General features: G+C 37.5%; 1 protein-coding gene across 7 annotated transcripts in view; it reads right to left on the bottom strand.

The window, feature by feature from the left end:
* RANBP17 (RAN binding protein 17) overlaps positions 1-22,548 on the bottom strand; it is a 165,036-nt gene that overhangs the window by 79,244 nt on the left and 63,244 nt on the right. The gene's annotated exons all lie outside the window — the stretch shown is intronic.

Genomic DNA, 22,548 nt, shown 5'->3' with positions numbered 1-22,548 from the left:
TTCCCCTTTAATTCAGACCCAAGACATGTATTACCAGCCAAGTTTTCCCAGCACCCTACCTACCACATCAAACTGCTGTTATGACGCAATAACAAATGCACAGAACACACCAAGTATATTTTTTTTCCTTACTGTGTAATCTTCATAAAATTTTCTGGTCGTTTTAGTAGCCTAACATTTAGTTCTGCTAAAAACATTTAGTTGGGTTAAATCAACTTCAGAAACAGAAGGGAGACATGTACTGCAAAATTTCTTTTACAATTCTCTGCCAACTCACTTTACCCTGAGCTCAAGTAACTGCTCTTTGCTTATGACTGGGCTAAACACAGATCTACCAGTCAGTACGTTTCATTTCAGTCATTTTAACCTTTTGTGACACTAACCCAAATATTACGGGTTATATGTAATTCTTCCATATGATGTGATCGAGTCAAGTATCACTAAGGTCTGAAATTGGAGCACCAAGCACAGCACATGCAGCCTCAGTTACCCAGCGGTGAAAGCCTGGTGCCATCTAGCTGTCAATTTTGTTCGCTGACATTGCATATGCCACACAAATACCAAGGAACTTTAGCTATCTCAGTACTTCTGTCACTGTACCTACACTTGCTTGTACCAACTTCCTTTCTGCTACTGATGTAATCCCATGACTTTGCTTAAGAACCAAACCAGCAGTATTCTACCTCTGAGGTAGTCAATAATAATAATACAAGTAATAAATAAGACAATAAAAATTGTATTTTCACGTCCCAAAAACTTCCGTTTTAAATCCGAGCATAATAAAGGCATGAATAAATAAACTTGCAGTTCTAACCAGAAATTGCACCAAGATCAAGGATAACTTAACTTGTAAACTAACTTATCCTTTTATAATTGTATGAATGTAATTTATTGTGACAAAAATCAGTAGTGAAAGGGCAATCAAAATATGAAAAAATATACAATACAATCCTTCAAACGTTGCAAAATATTATGTTCACACTGTAAATGTGAAGTTATTTATACTAATTAAACATAGCAACGATAATATATTCAAATATAAAAATACCTTCTAATTAAAAAACCCCACCTCTCTAAATAGTGGACTGCTGAGACGCTATAGCAGCTGCAATTTTAGCAAAGTTTAAGAGTTTCTGTATTTGATATGAGGAAAAGAGAAAAAGGGATAGTAAGGAATGTAAATACATCCGCAAACACACACGTGTGTTAAAAGCTTTCCTTTCTGCCAGGGGAAACCAGGGGGAGAAAGGGAGAGGAGGGAGCCCATGTGGTAGCAGCATTGTGCTCTGTTGTCACACTAGGCTCTCCCCACATCAGAGTTTAACAAATAAAATACTAAAACAGCAGTCAGTGTTGACAAAGAGCAGTGCTTTAATCCACAATTATCCTTGTAACTCTTACTACTCCTTTTATCATCCATTAGCTTTGATTCCCATTATCCCATCAAGAACTGTGTCAACGCTTTTGTCCCTGGGGATTTCCCACAACTACTAGGATCTGACAGCCAAGCTTGAGTGCTAAGCAGGATCATTACCTCTTAAATCCACTTATCTGATCCACTGAATAGTAAATTGAAAAGCTCATTAACAGCAACAATCTGATTTGTTTTCACATGTGACAGGGTCATTTCAAGTCAGCATGAATACAGTGCTTGTAATAAAAACTACTACCCGCTCCCTAATGTGACAAATTGTAAGCTAAAATAAATGTGATATTTTAAACACCTTCTTCAAAATCACGTTCAAAACCAACACACACTCTAAGCATGTAAAAATAGAAAAGCAAACAACCCTCAACCACAACAATGAAACGCCCTTAGACTTTTAAGCACTATAAAAAATTAATGATAAAGCATTTTGGACATATAATAATAAAACACACTTCAACAACAAAGACTGTGCTACATATTCAAAAGGCGGAGAGAACCACTGTTGAGAGGGGTCATAAAAGGATGTGGAATCACCACACGTGGAAGTGGTCTCATCCTCAGCTTGGTTCCCATCACGGAGCCATAAAGGCAAAGGCAGCGCAGGGCCCTGGGGGGCCGGGGGGACCTCACAGCCGCACACCCGCTGCTCTCCTCCCTTTCAGACCTCCCCCTTCTTCTTCCAGCGAGGAAAAACCACGGCTTATGCTCTTACTTCCCTCCAGACACTCCAAGTATGGAGCAGGATAATTGACCATCAGTAGGAAACCACCAGTTGAAGACTTCTGGAAAACCTTTACACCACCGTTCCCAAGTCCTTACAACTGCAGGATTTATAACTTCCAAAATAAACCCTGCATCAACGCATGGCACTGCGCTATCACGCCGTGATATCACCAAAAATGTAAGCTTAACAGTAAAACATCCCACCGTCACCATCTCATTCTGACAGCAGCGCTGAACGTAAGCAAACAATCTGCAGAAGCGGTAACACTCGGCTACAACGTTCGATGACCTTCGCGGGTACGAGGACATCCTCAGGTCCTTAAAGCTAGCTCAGGGTGACACCACCGTTGCCACCAGTACCCAGGTGGCATTGCTGTATTCAAAGGTGACAGCAATGGTCACGACAGTGAAGAGAAAGAAGAGATCAGCAAAACACCTTCAATAATAATCAGTAACAATTTCAGACATATTAAAGCAAGCGTGAAGGCAAGAGACCCAGGAATCCCTCTTTTTTCCCCTGTTTTTACCATGATAACCACCTCAGGGGAATCAGGACGTTTAAGGAAGACAGCAGGTTCACAAGCTGGGGTGCCAGGGATTTTTTTTTTTACGATCTAGCAGATTTATCAGTGGTTCCAATTACATCACTGTATACTTCCCAACTACTTGAACTGTACCTGCTGCGTTTCAAAAGGATGAGAAAATAAAATTGTGGAAGCAATGTTTATAAAGCAAAGCTCTTGTATGTAAACACAGTCCAAGAAAACGGAGACACAATTCAGTAATCACTCTAAAACTTTATCTCCCTGTCTTTTCTACCCTTTGGCCCTAGATATGCTTAACTTTGCTTTGTCTTTTGAGGTCTTCTGGTTTTGGTACTATCGTTATAACTCTGAAGAAGCTAATTATGTCAATTCTTAAATGTGAAGCAGATTACAGAACTGGGAAGCTCAGAATATGAGTTCCTAAAGGTTGTATGGCTATATAATGACAGTCACAGAAATTCAATAACAGCACTGTATGGAATGTACTCAAACGCACCCCATGAAACAAATTAGAACAGAGCAATGAATCTCTCACACTGTGCAAATAAGAAAACACAAGAAAATGTTGGTTTCTATACGTTTCATAAGGGCTATTATAATGAATTAAGATTTTGGATAATGAATCTTCAGAAAATTACAGTAAAGTTATTACCCGTAGGCACAGCATAAATGCTTAAGATATTATAACTTCCTTGAAGCTCTCCAGGCCTTGCTGCAGAGAACTATCACTGCAACATTAAAGTATTTTGTCATGAACATTGAGGGCAAAACCAGACCTTACCCGTATTTACCCCAACCTGACCGGAGCTGAGCGGGGACAGCCTGGAGCCCAGGCGGCAGGTCGAGGGGAGCACCTCCATCCCCACGCTCCGTCCAGGAATTCACGCAGCGCAGGGGCAACTACAGCACATTTCTGAAGCTGCCGTCCTGCCCCTGACTAATACCCCATGCGTCACCCACTAAAACTCCGTACTCATCACAAGGTTCTTTCTCCGTGTCGAACGCCACAACGCATTTAGTAATTTCCGCTGCTTTTTAAAATCACACTCAGGTATTTTGAATTTTCAGCACTTAAAAGCTCCATTACAACGCAGCAGAAACCTAGCTTCCAAATCCTACAGACAACTTCTGAAAATCTGAACTGAATCTCCTAATTAGTGTATCAGGGTGCCAGATCATTCATCTTTACCTCCTGACCAAACTAAGGGCTTAAAAAGCCTCGGCTTTTCTATCCTGTCCATAAAAGAGTAAAACTTTGGTCACCTCCACTCCTGACCAGCTGTCTTAAAAAGGGGAAGATCTCAAAACACCCGTAACTCAGAGTCTAGACCAAGAAAATGGGCTAGTCTGTCGTTTTATAGTTAGGTCCCTAAATGAAAAAAACGCCAAAACAGGCCATAAGAAATTGCCTCAGTTTCAGACAGGATTTCTGAAGATTAAGTTGGGCTTTGCACTACATAAAAAGTAGGCTACTCTCCCATTCACTGCTACATGTGTTTGTAAGCAACCAGAGGAACTACGGCAATTATATAAATGATATACTACCTACTGTCTTACCTATAAACCTAGCTTAATTAAAATATTGCATAAAGTTACCCTCAATTGTAAGAGACCTACTATAAAACACCATTTAAAAATTGGGCTATTGTTATTACAACAAAGTGTTATGTTGTAGGGGAAAGGGTAAATCTGCTGTGTGGCTCAGTCGCTGTTACGGATGTTATTTCCCTCCTCGGCTGCTGAAACACTCTGTCATCACAAGTTCAGATAGTAAGAGGTATTAACAGTTCCCGCAAAAGCTGTTTTCCAGGCCCTCTTACCCAGTCCCTTCCCTGTTAGCTCAACGGAGCAAGAGAATTCACAGGAGTCCGGGGTGCAGGAGTGATTAACTCCCTGCCTCCTGCTCTGGGAAGTGCCCATGAGATGTCAGCAATAAACCTTTTCTTAAATGGAAACTGATCTCTATTTCGATGACTTTCTCTCAGCTTTTATTTACTTATTTCTTCCTTTCTTAATTCCCGTTTTCTGAAAATCTTGAAAGAAAGACTTACAATTCTGCTGAACTTACTACGGGAGACCTACTATGAACTAACTGCTGTTATTACTGATGTGGCATGAGAAGCATTCTCTGGGAAAAAAAATAAAAAAAATTGGTTTATTTGCTAGGTCTTCAGTTATCCAATTGTTAAAAAGGTGCTTAGCTTTAAAAGTCTTGTTTAGACTTTCATTTTTGTAAAGCACCATTAGAGATTTTTAATTCCACTGCCTCTTTTGTTCCCCTCCAGGGCTTAAAGTACAAATACTATCGTGAAAACTGAGAAATACTATTAACAGCTATTACTTTTTGAACATAATCTGGAAGATCTTTAGTTTTCAAAGCACAGTTCTGGGCTGCACTTTCCGTTAGAGCTATACACTGCACTGCAGAGATTCAAGCCATATATGCAGTCAGGTATTTGCTTAACAAGAAGCCAAAATGCTGCTTTAAAATCCTCTAATGATTGAAATGAACCAATACTGTACAGCTTGCAAGAATAGATTTGTGCCAGTCAGAAACTCCAAAAGATAAAGTATTATAGGTACTTCAGTAGCAGTAATTGACACTCTTACTTGCCCCTGTAACTATTAAAAGTGTCCAGCTGAATTTTATTCAGTTGCTTAATTGCATCTAAATGAGAGGCCCACTCAGCATGCTTATGTGCAATAAACCTCAATGCTAAATCATCAACATTAGCTTGGCGCTTAAAAACAAGTAATAAAAATCATAGCTACTTATTATAGTTCTAAAATTTCTATATCCAAAACTATTTCATTGTACTGACTAAGATAGCTGCAGGTGTTCCACATCTCTCAGGATCAAGCCTTAAGCACACAAAATTTAGTGGTATCACGTATTTTAAAAAGGTTCTGCACCAGGGTTGTACAGGAGAGTGCTTTTGCACATTTATCCCACGGCATAAGGAGAGGTGTTACAGCCACCACAGCTAATACTAGCAATTTGAACAACCCTCTTTGGCAAGCCAGAAATAAGATAATTGTTCAACATAGGCTGGCTCTTCTGAAATACTGGAAGCATTGCCTGTAATTATAGACATCTGTCATTGCTAGCCACTCAGTAGTAACCCTGACATCAATATACAACTATAACACTAAACTGCCTGCAGGCACAGCAATGGAAGCCAGATACGAGAGGCGGGCAATCATCTGCCTCATCCAAACTATCTGTCAAAGGTTCCTAACCACAAATAGCTCTTACGTTTTGTATCCTTAGGATAATATGTTGATTTATTTTAGATCCTCTAATATTTACAGTCTAGGCCATCTACTAAAATAAAGAAACAAACCTTATGGCTAATGGAGGCAGTTACCGTTCAAAATCATCACGGAAGGTCATAGCTCACCACTCCAATGTTAAACACTGATGGCTGTTCTGAACGTGCACCTGCGTATAAACTTGCCCTCCTCCCTTCTCCAAAATCATACATGCTCATTTCCAGCTACAAGGTACAGAGACGGCTAGTCTCTCATCAGCCAACATTTCATCAGCCAACCCAAAGAAATATTTGCATTTTGAACCTCGAGAATATCTGTGCAAAAACGTGCACAGTAAGTTCCAGTACCCTGGAGTTCACTGTGTCGGTACAGAAATGAGAAGCACTCTGCAGAATTATCTTCAACATACAATTTCAAAAAATAAATTGCATTAATGATATAAAGTACAGTTACAGATTAAATACTTCACCAGTTCTTAGCAGGAAGCTGATGTGTACTCCTAACCAAGGAATAAAGTTTCTTGAAATTTACAGATAGACGTGGATAATTTCTTTTTAATTCTAAGGTGAAGATCATGCTGAAACCCTCAGTCTCTATTTTTTTGTCTTCATTTGAAAATCAATCTCAGAAAGGGGCAAAAAAGATTGTAGGTTTAAACTAATTAGGAATTAACATCCTTACAATTATCATAATTTGTTATTAACAAAACTGAGATTTCTTAGTATAATTCACAACAGCCTCTGCTGAAGAGAAACTATTAATTACTAGACAGACAGTTAGCTTACAAGCGAGCTGCATTTTAAAAACCTCCTTTAAAATACAATTGCTAAATGCCTTACAGTGCTGTAATGTGAGACAGGTTCAAATCTTATTACTTCACTGAAATTAAAACCTAAGTTTTAATACTGTTCAAGTCGAACAATGATTCCACACTTTATTGCTTTTGAAATCCCTTGATGATCATAGGAAAAAATGCCCTCGAGAAAAAGAGACTCTGTTTTCGATAAACAGAAAATACAGTTTGCACTCTTAGCCTCTTTGTCATCACAAAAAAAGGATTTAATGCCAATTCTTTAAAAAAAGACTTTTTTCACAAAATGTGCACCTTGTGTGCCATTTGTAAAATCAGCTCACTTTCTTTTATTTATTACTGCAGCGCGGCAAGGCAATAAAGTAGCTACTGATAGCTAATAAATTACATGCCTTTTAAAACAATTCTCCAGCTACAAAAACTTGTAACTACAAAGGCTTACATTTACATGGTACATCGTGTGAAATGTCTATATTTATGTTCTATTTAACCACATAAATAAAATCTGACCCCTATTAAACAGCCCAGTATGAAACAGAGGCTACACATGAGATTAAACAAAGGGTAACTTTTTAAGGCTTTTCTACAGATTTACATAAATAAACATACAATGTACCAAAAAAACCTGGCCTAAGCAGTTCAGGTGCAAAGTATTTTTAAAATAAAACACATTTTGAAGTATGCCCTTCAAGCTACCTTCAGGAAAAAAATGACCACCAATTTTTCCATTATTGCATGACAACAATGATTTACTCCTGAATCTAAGAGTTACATAAGGTTTTCAATAATAATTGCAACGTATTACTGTAATATAGAACAGTAATTCTCCATCACATACCATGAAAACCAGGATTTGTATTTTTAATTAAACTAAATGTCAGAGCTTTAGGAAAGCATTTTTTGGTTAAAACAGATTGAAAACAAAAAAACCCCTGCAGTCTTATTTCATCATGTATCTCTCTTCAAGAAATGCTTTAAATCTATAAGTATCTATTAAACTCATTGAACTGCTCTTAAGTATTTTTTCTTTATGGCTGGCCTAGCAATTATAGCTAACCGGTACAGAATGCTGAGGTGCATTGTCTCTTACTTTTGTACTGCATTATTTTTAGGCTGATGTGCTAAACTATTCTCATACACTTGTTCCTTACAGTTTCACTGTCTCATAAATCATTAAACTAAGCATTACATTCTTTTTAATTGTCTCTATATCATCATGCATCTAAATTTAAGGTGTGTAGTTCTAATATTAATTTCCTCCACTCACAGTTATTTTTACAGCATCTGTGGCTTTGGTTTTGCTTTGCTCACACAACTTTTTCTCACTGTTGTAGTTCCAAAATGGCAGTTCTTTAATTGAGCATGAAACCAAAACCTTAACTCCCTACTAATAAATAAAAACATTTAAAATATTGCTATTCAATTTTAAGATAACAACCCATGACACATTAGTAAAGACGCTGCATGATTCTGAATTCCTCACCAAGCACACCACCACCACCACTATTAATCATTTAGAATGGAGATGCTGTGGGGCAGATCTTTCAGTCTGACTGAGCATTGCTTGATGCAAAATGAGATGGGAAATAGTTTTCAGACACTTTTCTACTCCCTTAATCCTAGGGCCACTTTCCCCTATGGTAATTGAAGGTTTACTTCGGTAATATATGTTTTCTTCTATTTTGCACGTCATCAGCGCTTAAAATACCAAGACAAAGACATTCATTGTCTAAAGCAGGCAAAAAGGAGGTTTAACAAACCAAGCGGCCAGGACAACAAACAAAGCAAAACCCATGGTTTCCTAACTCAGGTTAGTCTGTCTACTTGTGGGGATGAAATATAGGTGCAATTTTAAGATGGTACAGAAAAAAGAGTCACTGGAGCCTGGTGTGTCTATACGAGGAAAGTGTCCTTTGCGTAACAGGATGCCTAGAAAGCACTGCAAAGGGTGGAGAGAGAATTTAACAGGACTCTTAGAAACAACAGTTTGGTTCAAGAGGAGTTACAGATATATTTAAATACAGAAACAAATAGTGATACTCAGACACTGAAAATTAAACAACTCCTAATTTCACCCAAGAATTTAAGCTAAAACAGGACACTGAAATCAACCAAACGCTTACGAGACAGGAGCGACATGGTCTGACCTATGGACACAGAAAGTATTTGAGAGGTGTATTTTGAAGAGGAAGTTGTCAATATCAAGCTTTTGTTGAAATTAAGCAACTATAAATGTAGCCAAAATTTTGACAGAGCATACTACAAGTTAAGGAATTCCACATACAAATATACTGTACAGATAACACAGAAATAGATCCAACTCTGGATCACCAGCAGGGAATAGAATTAGAGTTACAAGAGTATTTATTGACAAGCTTACAAAACTAATAAAAACTAATGAAACTGATAAATCAAAATTGGTCAACAATCTTGATCAGTAATTATTCTCAGTAACGTGGGAATTTTCAGACTTCAGTCTCTGATGTTAAAGTCTTCCGAAAAAAAAGGGTGACACCCTGAAGTTGTGCACGGAAAACATACAGCCTAAACTGTCTTGGCTCCGGCTAGAGAAACACAGACTATTATTCAGGCTAAGAGGAAAAAAATACAGAACAAAATAAAAAAAGGCCATCTCGTCCAATATTGGAGTTAGTCACACTAGAGCAAACACAGCAAGGAACACAGTGGTTCATGTTACAGTCCAGAAGCAACACCAGGTGACCTCACAGGCAGCGCCTGCGACAGCCTGATGTCATACGCGCACATCTACGGGTCCTGCGTGACCTGGGAGCGTGGCCGTACCGTCTACCTTCTGCATGCAGTCCTTCACGCAGTGTCATCTTTTTACAGTGTGACTGATAGTAATGGTCTTTAATAATATACAGAGCAATATTTTGGTTCGTTTTGCTGACCTCTTAAGCAAACAAGATAATCAAATCTATGCAAACATGATAGATCACAGAACACTGTCAGACACGACTACGCTCTAGTCAAAGAATGTGAAACACTTCAGAAGCAAAGCAATCTGGTAAGGCGTACTACCAGGTGCTGACTCACGCTTATCTTAAGGGATATTGCAAAACTAATGTTTTAGCTCCAACAGCACATACCCTTAGATGATTACATAAAAATCTAAGTAATACTCTAAATGTTACTGCCATTCAGCAGATTAGAATGAAGTTGGTTATCAAAGAAAATGCATAAACTAGAATGTACTTGTGCTGTTAAGAGCTCATTCAAAGATAGTCTATCATATTAATGCTACTTAAATCATCAGTTCCTGTGCATAGTCTTACAAAATCTAAAATAAAAGGATTTTCTATCAACTTCAATACAAAAGTTTCTACATATCTTGCGATAACCTGCATTATTGTGTAGGTAGCTATACAAATCATTTAATACTTAAATTGATACAAAAACCCTGCTTCAGAAATAAAACTTTTGTTCCCAGAAGACTTCTTTCTCAATAGAGCTACATGCCTCAAGAAACAACTCGTCAGTAGTGAGAATGCTCTGGAGAAATAATATGGAACCTTCCTCATGGCCTTCCTAACTGCAGTTCTTTTGATCCAAATTGATGCCAACTACTGACTTCCAACAAAGAAGATACAGACGAAACCTATGTGGAACAGATCACTGAAATACTGGTTTGGTTGTTTTTCTTCCTCCTTGCTTCAGAAGACTGGCAAGTGGCAGATGACAGACAACTGCCTTCCTATGACTTTTAACAAAAGTGCATTTAAGTCTGAGAAGACTACTTTAAAAATATATTCCTGTATGTGAAACAGATCTATATCAGGACAACGTTACTAACAGTTTTGGATTACTCTATGAGCACATAAAAGCAAATGTCAGAAAGAGCTCTGAATAGTCTGAAAAAAATAATTTTGGGAGGATGTGCACATCTAATGAAATATCTTAGTACAGCTCAAATGCTGTATGTTCTGCAAATTTGATTTCAGGATGGAAAATGGTTATACAGAAGGTAACAATCACCACTGACCCAGCCCTTGCACTGTCGGGGTGAGACAGCTAAATCATTGCTCCTTCACTGGTCAGATGCACAAAGATGAACTAGTTGTTCTGCCTTCTACTGACCCAATTCGGTATGAAAATCACACGCTGGTACACAACATACTGACAAAGTCAAACACAAACCTGAACCAGATGCTCTGTAGAAAATGTTTATTTGCATTTTTGTTTTAACTGAAATACATGTTTTCTTAACGGAAAACCCCCCCACCTGGTCATAGTTCAAGCACTCCACATTCAAAATCAAATCATACTGCTTTAAATATTAAGGTTGTCAGTGTCTCCCATTTTTGGAACATGTTACACACAAGCTAAGGAAGCCAGGTGCCTCCCATGGGAACTCTAGATACTATAAAAAGGAACATTCAGTAATTAACAATGAATTAGCTCTTGACTTTGTTGTAGGAAAGAAACGGAGCTCTGACAGGAGACAGTTGGCCATAAGGTGTTCCTCTAAGTCATCATACAGTATGTCAATAACACTTAGAAAATGTTTCTCCCTTCTCTCACCCAACTTCATACTCAGTGCTTTTGGCAAAATATGTTCAAACAAGAAGAGTTTCCATACTATTATTTATTACCTACTTTCACTCATCTGTTATCAACCTGAAGACAGCTAGAGATTTTTTCTGGGGTGAAAGTGCTGCTACGATGGGTTATATTCCTAAGGACTGCTGAAAGAAATTTATGAAGTGTCTTAATTCTGCCATTTTAGTTACAGAACTATAGATTAAAATTGAGAGGGGGATATTTTTGGGTTTTGGCCCGAAATAAACACACACAGACTCTTCTCATCTCGCTCCTCAAATCTATTCCCAGAGCCACCATTATATTAAAAATGAGCCAAGACTTATGTATGAGTAACGTCACAGCAAAGCAGGCATAACTACCACTATCTCAAGTCCAGCCTGATGAACTCCAATTCAAGTTTGCATTGCACTCTAAACCCCAGGGTAAGAAAAGATACCAAGTTATGGAATATGAAGTGGTGGAAACGAACAGTAGTATCACACCATACTCCATCCTGTTACAGCTGATGCCCAATAGTACGAGTGATTTCAGCTAAGAGAGGACTGTGCTTTTTAAGAAACTTTCTAAGTACTCTCTTCTCCTTCCTATCAGCATCACAATGTAATTTAAGATGGCTTTATGGGCATTTCTTACCTTAAAAACTGAACGTCTTTTAAATGAACCACACCACAAATGAGCCAGCACTGTGCCCTCATGGCAAAAAGATAAACAGTGCGCTGGGCTGCGTTAGGCAGAACATCCCCAGCAGGTGGAGGGAGGTGATCCTTCTCCTCTGCTCAGCACTGATGAGACACGTCCCAATTCCGTCGTATGCTTGTATTTTCTTATAATACTTACTTTTAAGGTAGTTCTGTTTTAACCATTATGAATTTTAAATTTAAATCACTAATGCTAACTCAAGTTTAATTCTATTTTAAGTTCTTGCTCTGAGAATTATTTTAATCACTGATTTATGTGTTAAACCTTTACATTAAAAATTAAGAAAGCCAGGAAAAAAGTCAATTACTAAAAAATTCATATTGAAGATACACACAAATACGTAAAAAGTGTTTTTTTTCCCCCCCTACTTTTAAATGTAGATTCATATGTAGCAAGATTTTACTGGAGGATTTTCAGCTTCCTAACATCACCAGAATGGCACAAAGGAACTGAAGCAGCATTGCTGTATTATTTCAGAAGTCCGCATTACTAAGAATAAAATGAAATAAAATAAAAAGTGAGAGAAGCTAGTTTATACATAGCTGTAGCTTCAGGACTCCCCCATACGTCCCTGCTTTAATTCTCCCAGCACTGTTAGCAGTAGTAAGGAATCAGCATCAGTCCGTCTTCCGAGTGCCAGTGCCCAAGCCAGAATGCAGGTACAAATCTTCAAACACTACAGTGAAAAGACAGACCTACTAATACAACGTGACACATAACCCATCACACTGCTCTCCCTCTTACTATTCAGTCTTTACAACCAACAGACTAATGGCATACAAATTCAGTGTAAGGGAAGGAAGGTAGGTAGTTAACTCTGACACTCTAATGAAGCCACATTTAACAGTACTGCCTGTACCCTATGTGCACCCAGAAGCTACATTAAATTGCTAATGGCTTAGAAATCTACTTTTGTCAAGCTCAGACTTTGTGCAAAATTTTTTCTTTTACTTCACAAGAAGTTGTTGAGTTTTTTAAAAAACTTTTAATCTTTATGCAATGTAACTTTTAACATCTGCACAGTAAGTGTTGCATTTTTCAACCTAAATATGATCAAATTGGGACAGATGGGTCCTAATAAGCCCATTTACTGTATATGCAAGACCCAACTACTGGAGCTGGTTAGAAGTTTTACAATTTTTCCCCTTGCAAAATGCAACTCCATCAGTACTAAAAGATTCATTGCAAATATCTCAATTGCCCTGAAAGCTGCAGAAGCCTGGTTTCCTGCCGTCCCTGTACCGAGGCCAGCAGCCTGGTCTTTTCCTTGGGCTCCTTTTCACAAGATGGTAACTCTGGTCTGCTGTTGGATCTCCTACCTAAACATGTGCACTGCTGTACGCTCTAGCTAAACTTCAAACACAAAGAATGCCACTAGAGGGCTCACATATTATTATAAAGATATCACATCACTTCTATGCATTATGGAAGTTTACTGAATCTGCGTTATTCCATTACTAAAATTCTTTTAAACACAGAAAAACAATGTTGCCAAATACGTTATTGGGCCTTTGTTTAACTGAAATAATAGACTGAAAATGGTCAACGATCGTGTAGCTACAGTGTTAAGTCAGCAGAGGACATCTGTATTTTCTGTGAAAAATACACAGTTGCAGTCCTTGCTTTCCGTACAACACAATTCACCATTAAATGCAGGTCAAAGTCAGTGTTGTACTATGTGATGTAATACTATAATGCCATACTATAGATAGCCTTACACACTTAATGGTGACTTAATCTCGGCATTTTTTTTAATGCAGGTTTTATTGGAATGCTTCTATCCAGTAATTATAAATGTGACAGAGATGCTGTCTCTGAATCACTCCATTAAGGGAGACCCGTACAGAACTCCATCCTGCAACATGATGATCACCTCCTGTGCTGTTAACTCTGATAAGAGTAGATGGTCTGAAGTCCCACGGCGGGTCAGGCCTTAATTGCCCAGCATCATCAGTTTTCCACTTAAGAGGCCAACACCCAAAACAACTGCAGCAGTGGAGTAACTGCTAGGACTAATGTTATATTTCTGCCACAGACAAAGAGAGGAGATCTAGCTGAACGGGAATCAACAGGAAGGAAAAGAAATATATTATGTATGCACTAGATACGTACAACACATTTTTATTCCTGTCCACATTAAACTGTGCTTCAAGACAGCAAAATTGATGGGAATGAAATATTCCTATCAATTATTAAAGGAATTAAGTTGAAAAGATTTTGACGCCAACTGATAGACTCTAAACAAGTATTTAATTTTAGAGCTAAACACCAATAGCATACATTTTAGACAAAACTATTAGTTGACAATGCATCCTGTTCGAATTAAAAATCAAGTAAATAAAAATTAACACAACAGCGTGAGAACAAAATTATCAGTCTATGCCGATGAATCCTCTATTGCACCTGTTCTCCACTGTGCAAAAGAACATCAGCCTGCCACTGATTATTTCTTTTTGACATGATTTATCGCCTACTATTCTTTAAACTTGATAAAGCAAATTAATCTTTGATTGCAGGAGCCACTGGAGGTTGTCATTAGTCATGTAGTTTGGTGAGGCTGCATGTGTTTCATTTACCAGTCACAAAGAAATGAAAGCCCAGCAGCCATCACTGACTGCTTCAACTGTTTTCCTGATCCACCCAAGAGAAAAGATAACAGAATTCAGTACATGGGATTTTAAGCAGCTACTCTAGAACTGACCCACATAAACAACAGAGTATTTGCTTTTCCAGAAAGAATGCTGATGCCCTAAAATTTATGTTCATAGGAAGAAAATAACTGTTAATGAACAACAATTTGATCCGATTAACACGTATTGCAAGCTAGCAGGCTACTGAGTTGTATGAAAAACGCAATTTTATGTATTGAAAAATGAAAACCAAATCCTTCAATAATCGCGTACTCATCTAGAAGACATATCAGAAAAATCTGAGCAGGTCTAACAAATGTGCCCAGACTGAAAAAAAACCCTTAAATTTATGGACTAATGCTGGACTGTCCATTCTGAATCCCTCAGCTACCCTGCCACAGCAGATTTTCAGCTATCTTTGCAACCATGCTCAATCTCGGCATCACTTTCCAAGTCCAGCTCCCTCTGTGCCCACCTCCCCCTACAGCTCCACACCCTCCACCTCCCTCTCTTCAACTGGTGAGGGTGGCAGCACCTGAAAACAAGGACAAATGACAAATCTAAGTGATTTTATTGACCGGTCCTCACAGTACTGAGAACAGTCATTCTGGACAGATCTGTTTCGGATTTTGCTCCATGGCAGCAGAAGTTATGTCTGAAACCTGCTTGCAAGGGCCAGGCAGTGCCGCGCCGTGCGCCCAGGAGCCTGCAACAGCCGACTGCAATTTGGGGAGGGTTGGTTCCTGAGCTTGAGTAACCAAAATGAGACACTGTACAACACTCTCTAGGAAGATATTTCCCCAGAAAAGGTCAGTAACTTCAGTGAAAAACATTAAGGAAGAAACAGTTGTCCAAATCAGAGGAACCGTTCCAAATCAAAATGTAATTGTACATTTGGAAATCCTACTTTAAAGTACAAAACTGAATGAAACATGCAACAAAGGGCTACTGGTTGCAACTCCACATTATGAAATAACACCTGTCAAAACATAACAGAGTTTCAGATACCATATGGACACAGATATAATAAAGACAAGGCAGCAATATATTAGGCAGTAATATAGTGCAGTACGTATATGGTAAAAAATTGTTCAGCTCATTTATAAATCACTGTATTTAACAGAAAACTCAAACTATTTAGGGTCTTTCCTTCAGCATCTATTGTAACTGCAAGTTCTACCTTTTAAAGAAGTTTATTAACTGGCGACACACAAAACTTTGCTCTTTTGAAACCAATCAGAAGTTTGATGTATAAATCCCAAACCAATTATGGGGCTATGCTGTCTACCTTCCTTAAGTTACGTATTTAGAAAAAAACAGCGTTATGTGCTAGGCAGTTTACAGAACCAGGAAAACACAGGAATGTGATCAAACAACGCAGGGTGCTCCTGAAATTTAGTGTTGCCATTATTATGTGTATCAACATTTTATTATTGCAACTTCATGCCTTGAAGAAAAAACTCTTGAGCTTTTTTTTCTATCTCTATCTGTAGCTTGAAAGTCAAATAAAGATTTACAGATTGTTGGGGGGTGCTTAACTTGATGCGTTACTGTAATTCTTTTTGTTTTTAAATGGAGTACTTTAATTTGGAAGTGTTTATACAAAAACTACGTTTTGCTATCAGAGATGAGATTTGTATTCTAGAATTAATAGTAACAAACACAGACAACAACTGTAGGAAAAACCCTCAAAAATATCGCCACGGGGTTCTCTGTAGATATTTGAGACCGCAGAATAAAAAGAAACAGTCACTTAACTGTGAATTATGAATAGTAGTTTCCCATACAAAAATGCATTTTAAAAAGGTGAAAACCTCTATGTTCAGTAGATGTTCTGTTTTTTTGCTTAGTTGCACAGATAATTCTATGTTTATTTAACAGAAATACAAGTACGATAACTTACTATTCATATATAAATACACACTTACTGTTTGGCTCCATTGAGAAGCTATAAATTTCATCTATTGAACATTAGCTAAAAAATTACATGTGTTTATCATCTGGATTATTCTCAGATTAATAGAGATAAATGACAAAACATAATCAGCACCAACTCTGCAACTTAATCATTGCATCTGAGCTATAGGAAACACTTAATTACTCTCATTTACTAGGTGCAATCTAATGAGAAGACATTAGCCAAATGAAAAGAATGCAGTACAAACAAACAAAATAGTTATACCATCATTAAAAAGAAACTCTGACAGTGCAGGTGACAGCATATGCAGGATAAATTACCATAATGTCCTAAATGCTGAGCTGTCAGCATGCTAATGCAGTGATCAGATACCCTGGGAATCTCAGCACTATAGCTGTCAGAAACAGGTATCATAAATCACCTCTCTCTACTGTACTGCTCATTATCACAGCTTTCTTATACATGTTTCTCAGCACAATTCAGTACAGACAGGAAAGAAACAGTCACCCTCATATAACACTAACACATAGCTGCTTTCAGCATCCTTCAGAATAGATGGAGAACACTTTTACACAGAAGTCTACATGCTAAAGCATCCAGTAGCTTTCTGTGCCTTTGCACTCAGTTTCACAGGAACAGACTAAAATATCTTACCGCAGATTCTTGCCTTTTGCTTAGAACAAACTAAACCCATCAAACCACAATGAAGGGAAGGATATTTTCTCCTACTAACACAGCCGCTTACTTCTTTTGCATTAAGATCATTATTTGCACATATTGGTATCTTGAAATCTTTAAAGGAATACACAGATTAGGAAACAACCATGCTAGAATCACACGCCCGAACACGCAGGTGTGTCAGTTCTGCCTCCATCCATTCCCCATGTGTGCCAACTACGTGAATATAGGAAATAGCATGCTCATTTTCTCACAAAACGTATTTTTTTCCTCCAGTACATCACTGGAAATATAATGAAAGGAAGAAGTCAGGAAAGGTAAAGGTATGTGTTTATGTCTCCGGCAGATACTCCTACATTCAATGCTGGGTAATACATACATCCACTGAAGCCATCATCTAGGCTAGGGGACAGCTAAAGTGGACCTAACATTCACTAGGAAACAAAAAGATACACAGTACCTTAGGCTATTGATATCTGAGCATGTGTAGGTTAAAATATGCTTCAGGATTTTTCCTTTTTTTATTCAGACAGATGGGCAGATGTAACATATTCAAAGCTCAAACTGCAGATGATGAGATGACTTCACTAGCTGGGAGGGCAACTGCTCGGTCAGGGAAGGATGCTGGGCACGATGCTAAATCACGCCGCTAACCTCAGACACTCGTTATGGGACATGCAAACAGAAAGTCATAATAAGAGAACTTACGGTCATCTTGCACCTACTGTCTCATACCTTTGACAGTAACAGAATCAGAGTGAAAAGATTTTTAAATCCTTCTGTACAGCTCTGGAAGACATGCATGTAAAACACTTGGGAGCAGACCTTGCCAACAGGGGAAACCTGCATGTTCAGTCAAAACCTTCTCAGTGGTGGGGTTCTACCTGGTCTCCAGAACTAACTGAACCCTCAAGCATTACTTATGATTATACTAAGTTCTGTTTAGGTTATACTAAGTTTTGTGTTCCTCAAATCAGCTGTATTACCAGAAGAGGACAATTTCCACACACAGAACTCAGGACAATTTACAAACACAGAACTCTCTCGTGATTTTTCTACAGCCATCTTCTACAACAGAACACCATTTTTTTTAACTACACTAGTAAGTATACCTCAAATACCTTCAAAATGATGACTTAGGATTGAAAAGTCCATTGTGAAGGAGCAAATAAAGAAAAAATATGGGGCAGAGTTCTCATTAAGTGAATGCATGCACACCCACACAGAACACTCCCCAGTCACATTTTGTGAAGCATTAACAGCTGGGTGGTAGTGACCACCATTCCGAACAGGTTTGTACAATTCCCAGCACAGGAACACCCACATGAATTGTAGATAAAGCCTCTTGGCCATACGGAATTACAGGTGGAGAGAAAATTCTTATTCACGGTATAGATGTTGAGCTTAAGGTTTGGGTCTTTTTTTTTTTTCCCCTTTAATCTGGTAATGCCACTTTTGACAAAAGTTTGCTTCAGACTGTTTTACACAACACAAAATCATAGTATCAGTCACAAATTTTTGGACACAAGGATTTCTTTTTCTTTTTTTTCTTCTTTTTTTTTTACCACTAGTCGCACAGTGATGAAAATCAGTGAAAAAAGGAGTGGAATAATACTTTTATTTTTCATTTGACCTTTCAGATTTGCTGTGCTGAGCACAATAAGCATTCATTAAACTTTGAGAATTGTAAAGTTTCAGATACCTGTGGGTGGGTCCAACTGAGAGTTCTTACATACACACACATTCATCTTACCTCGCCTTTGAGAATCAAAGTCTTAAGTGATAGAAATGCTAGAGAAAATGCACCAAGTTTGAAAGATGAAACTATTTGATCTATAACAGAGCAACCATAAATCACCCTCAGATTGAGGGATGAAATGAACTTGAAGAGCCTGAAATGATAAATCTGAGAATTAAAGAATTTTTAGGTTCCCAAATGCAAGAGAAGAAATCCTATTATTAAGCAATGTGATTTTCAGGTGTGTCAAATTCCTGCTGCTGATTTCCATGGCATTAATAATGCTCATTGCTTTATTAGGCCAATGGGCTTTTCCATTCATGTATTTTAAATATTGTAGCAGAAGTGTGATACAGAAAATATTGTTCAGATATGGAACCCTAGTTTGTATTTTATACATTTATACTTGTGGGGAAAACTCTTCCCCTTTCCTAATTAAGATGGGGGGGAGCACATTAAGGAATCCTGTTCATCTAAGATTTTAAGCTTGTGTCTGCACAAGCTAAAAAAGAAACTAGAAGGTTTTTATTTGTATAATGCAGATATCGCCTATGTACAAATGCATTTGAAAGGGATAATTATTTTAACGCTGTGTCTTATACTATTATTCAAGCAACTCTTCATAATATCTTTTAGTAAACACATTACGAAGTCATTCCTTCAGCAGAAAGGAGAAGACAGAGAAAGGAATGACAGAGAAAGAAATTCAATAGGTAATAAAGTATTTTTGAATTGGTTTCAAAGATTCAGAATTGAATTTGGGCGACATTTTGTGCACTGATAATTGGTAATGGCAATCTTCTGTGAATGTTTGCATACAGACCTTAAGAATTCTCGCCGGACATATAAAATCTAAACTAACAAATACTGATTTCCCTCAACAGACTTCAAAAACAACAGTTGCACAAGATATATCACGTGGTCACAGGCTTAATGTGTTTGCTTTAAAAAATAAAAAACAACTCCCCCTGCATTTACCACTGTCATCTCACTCCCAACACATCCCTTCGTTTGCTCAAGAAATCCTGCAGTATCTTATGCGAACTGTAATACACTTCTTCTGAACGACAAAAAGGACGCAGCTGAAGTTGGAAAAATAACAGAGTGGGCAGTGAACTTCTGTGGAGACAGCAGAGTATGAAAATTTACATCATTACATCATGACTGAAAACAAAACTGAATAATTTTCTGGGTTTTTTTAAGTAAAAACTTATGTTACTTGAGTTTTATAGTCCATGTGTTTTTCCTACGTTCTACACAGGAATCAGTAATTTCTTTAAAGAGAATTAAATACTCCCCCCCCCCGCCCCCCCCCCCCCCGCCCCGATCTAACAAGTAAGGATACGGAAAGAAATGTAACATTTTTAATTCATGTACCATGGATGGACTACTCCTATACAAGGTTCTTACTATTTTTTAAATAAGACTGTGTTTAAATTGCGGGCTGGTAAAAAAAACCCCAACTTTATAAGGCTCCTTTCCTGTTGAGGACAAAAAGTCTCCTAAAGGCCTCTTACTTGTTTGCTGATGGACGGCCTTAATTAAAAATATGGCCCAAACATCTTTAAACCAGTTAACAAATCCATACTTTCAGAAAATGAAGGAAAAAGATTAAAGGAAGTTTAGAAAAAGATTGCTCATGCATGGAATATGGGTTTTACTAGTAGGTAAAGACAATAATATCTGAAAGACTGAAAGTGTGTTACAAGTCTTCTCAAGAAAATATAATTTATTGCCTTTTAAAGATGACATATTCTAGTAATTCTGTGTTTATTTGTTTAAGTGGGTTTTAAAATTACATTTTCAGCACTAACAAGAGAAAAGAACGAATAAGAATTATTGAAGCGCATGCTAAAAATCATCTATATATTATGCACATGTAATAGGATTTTTTTCTCTATCATAAGATATTGCAGGGGTGGACAGATAAATTACTGTCTATATTCATAGAATAATAATGAAAAACTACTCTTAAAGGGAAATCCTTCCAGATCTGTAAAACACTGGTGACAGCAGCAATCAACCTAAGAAAAAGCAGTCAGTCCTTGACTCATAGCCTCATTCATTTTTATGATGAATGGAGTATATTATAGGGAAAACAGATGTTAAAAGTTTGATTAAAAATATTCTGCATATTCATACAGTACTGTGTAACAATAAAAAAAAATAAATCTAACTAGAATATAATTTGCTTTGGATGTAACAAAGTAAGTAGCTATAAAGCATTATCATTAAGTTCTGATAGAGCTAAGTATATAAATTCAGTTTATCTGAGGACAGTTAATAGACTCAAAGGATAATAATCTCAAATATTGTTTTTAATTCACGATTTTGTTTAAAAGCTACAACAAATATGTGGACTCTGAAGTCCCTGAAGTATGTAAAACTAGTTTTCCACAGACTGAAGGGTTAAGCATTTGCAAGATGGATCAAACTGTTCATATTAAAATCTCAAAACACTGATAAAATTTTCCCGTTTCAAAAACTGTGGATTTCTTTTTATAAAACACTTCCTCATTCAGGTTTATAACAAATTTATTTGTGAACCCTGTTAATGACAGACACAGTACAGCCCGTGACCTTCTGTGTATAATGCACCAAAATAAGGTGATATTAAAGCTATGAATTAGATATCATTTATATTTATTATTTAATGAATCTTAAGTACTTTTGTTACTTTCTGAGGAAATGAGCAAATTATAATGTCTTTCTCTTCATGAGAAACCCTCTTTGGGCAACTATCAATTGAGTGTGACTGTAATTGATAACCTAAGCTGATTTTACATTCTGTTACAAATCCTGGTTCAAAAGGTTAATTATGGCCCAGCCACAGCTCATCCGGAAACATGAAGCTGCTTGCTGTATGCCTATTTAATGAAGATGTACTGCATGTATTACAGCAGCTCGCTGACAAACGATCGGGACCTCTAACATCACTGCAACGAGCAATAACATTCACTCTGTCAGTTTAACTGCCAACGTCATAGTTTACAACCCTGTCACTCTTTCATTCAGGAAATATATTGCTCTGTTTGTCCTTTCAGCTACTTCTTGCTTCACTTTTTTACTCCATTAAATCCAAGGATCAATAATAATGTGTCAGTCCAAAATGTTTTACTGATTAATATCCAACAGAACTAAAATGCGGAAGGATCAACACTTCACTACTTTTTCAGTCACCTTCTTCTACAACACTGTATTTAGCCGGGCATCAAAGTAGTCTCGGTGTCTTTTAACGATACACGTACACAATACATATACATTTTACAGACATCTGAAAATTACCATAACAAACCACTTGTAAGGCAAGCAATGATGTAACAAGCATTACATCATAAATGAATAGTTAAATGATTTCATCCGGAAGACCAGCAAAAATAAAACCCTTTTACATGTTCCACACATGAGAGACAGTTTCTAGTGCAGAAGAAAGGGGCTTACAACTTAAGAAAAATCTAAGATGATAGAGCAGAAAAAACACCGGACCAAACATCCCACTTAGCGCTACAGTAACTGTACCAAATCTCACACTTGTAGCCAC

This window comes from Buteo buteo, chromosome 24 (assembly GCF_964188355.1).
Source record: "Buteo buteo chromosome 24, bButBut1.hap1.1, whole genome shotgun sequence".
NCBI classification, from domain to species: domain Eukaryota; kingdom Metazoa; phylum Chordata; class Aves; order Accipitriformes; family Accipitridae; genus Buteo; species Buteo buteo.
The sequence above is the reverse complement of the archived record's forward strand: the minus strand, read 5'-3'. Positions and strand labels throughout refer to the sequence as shown.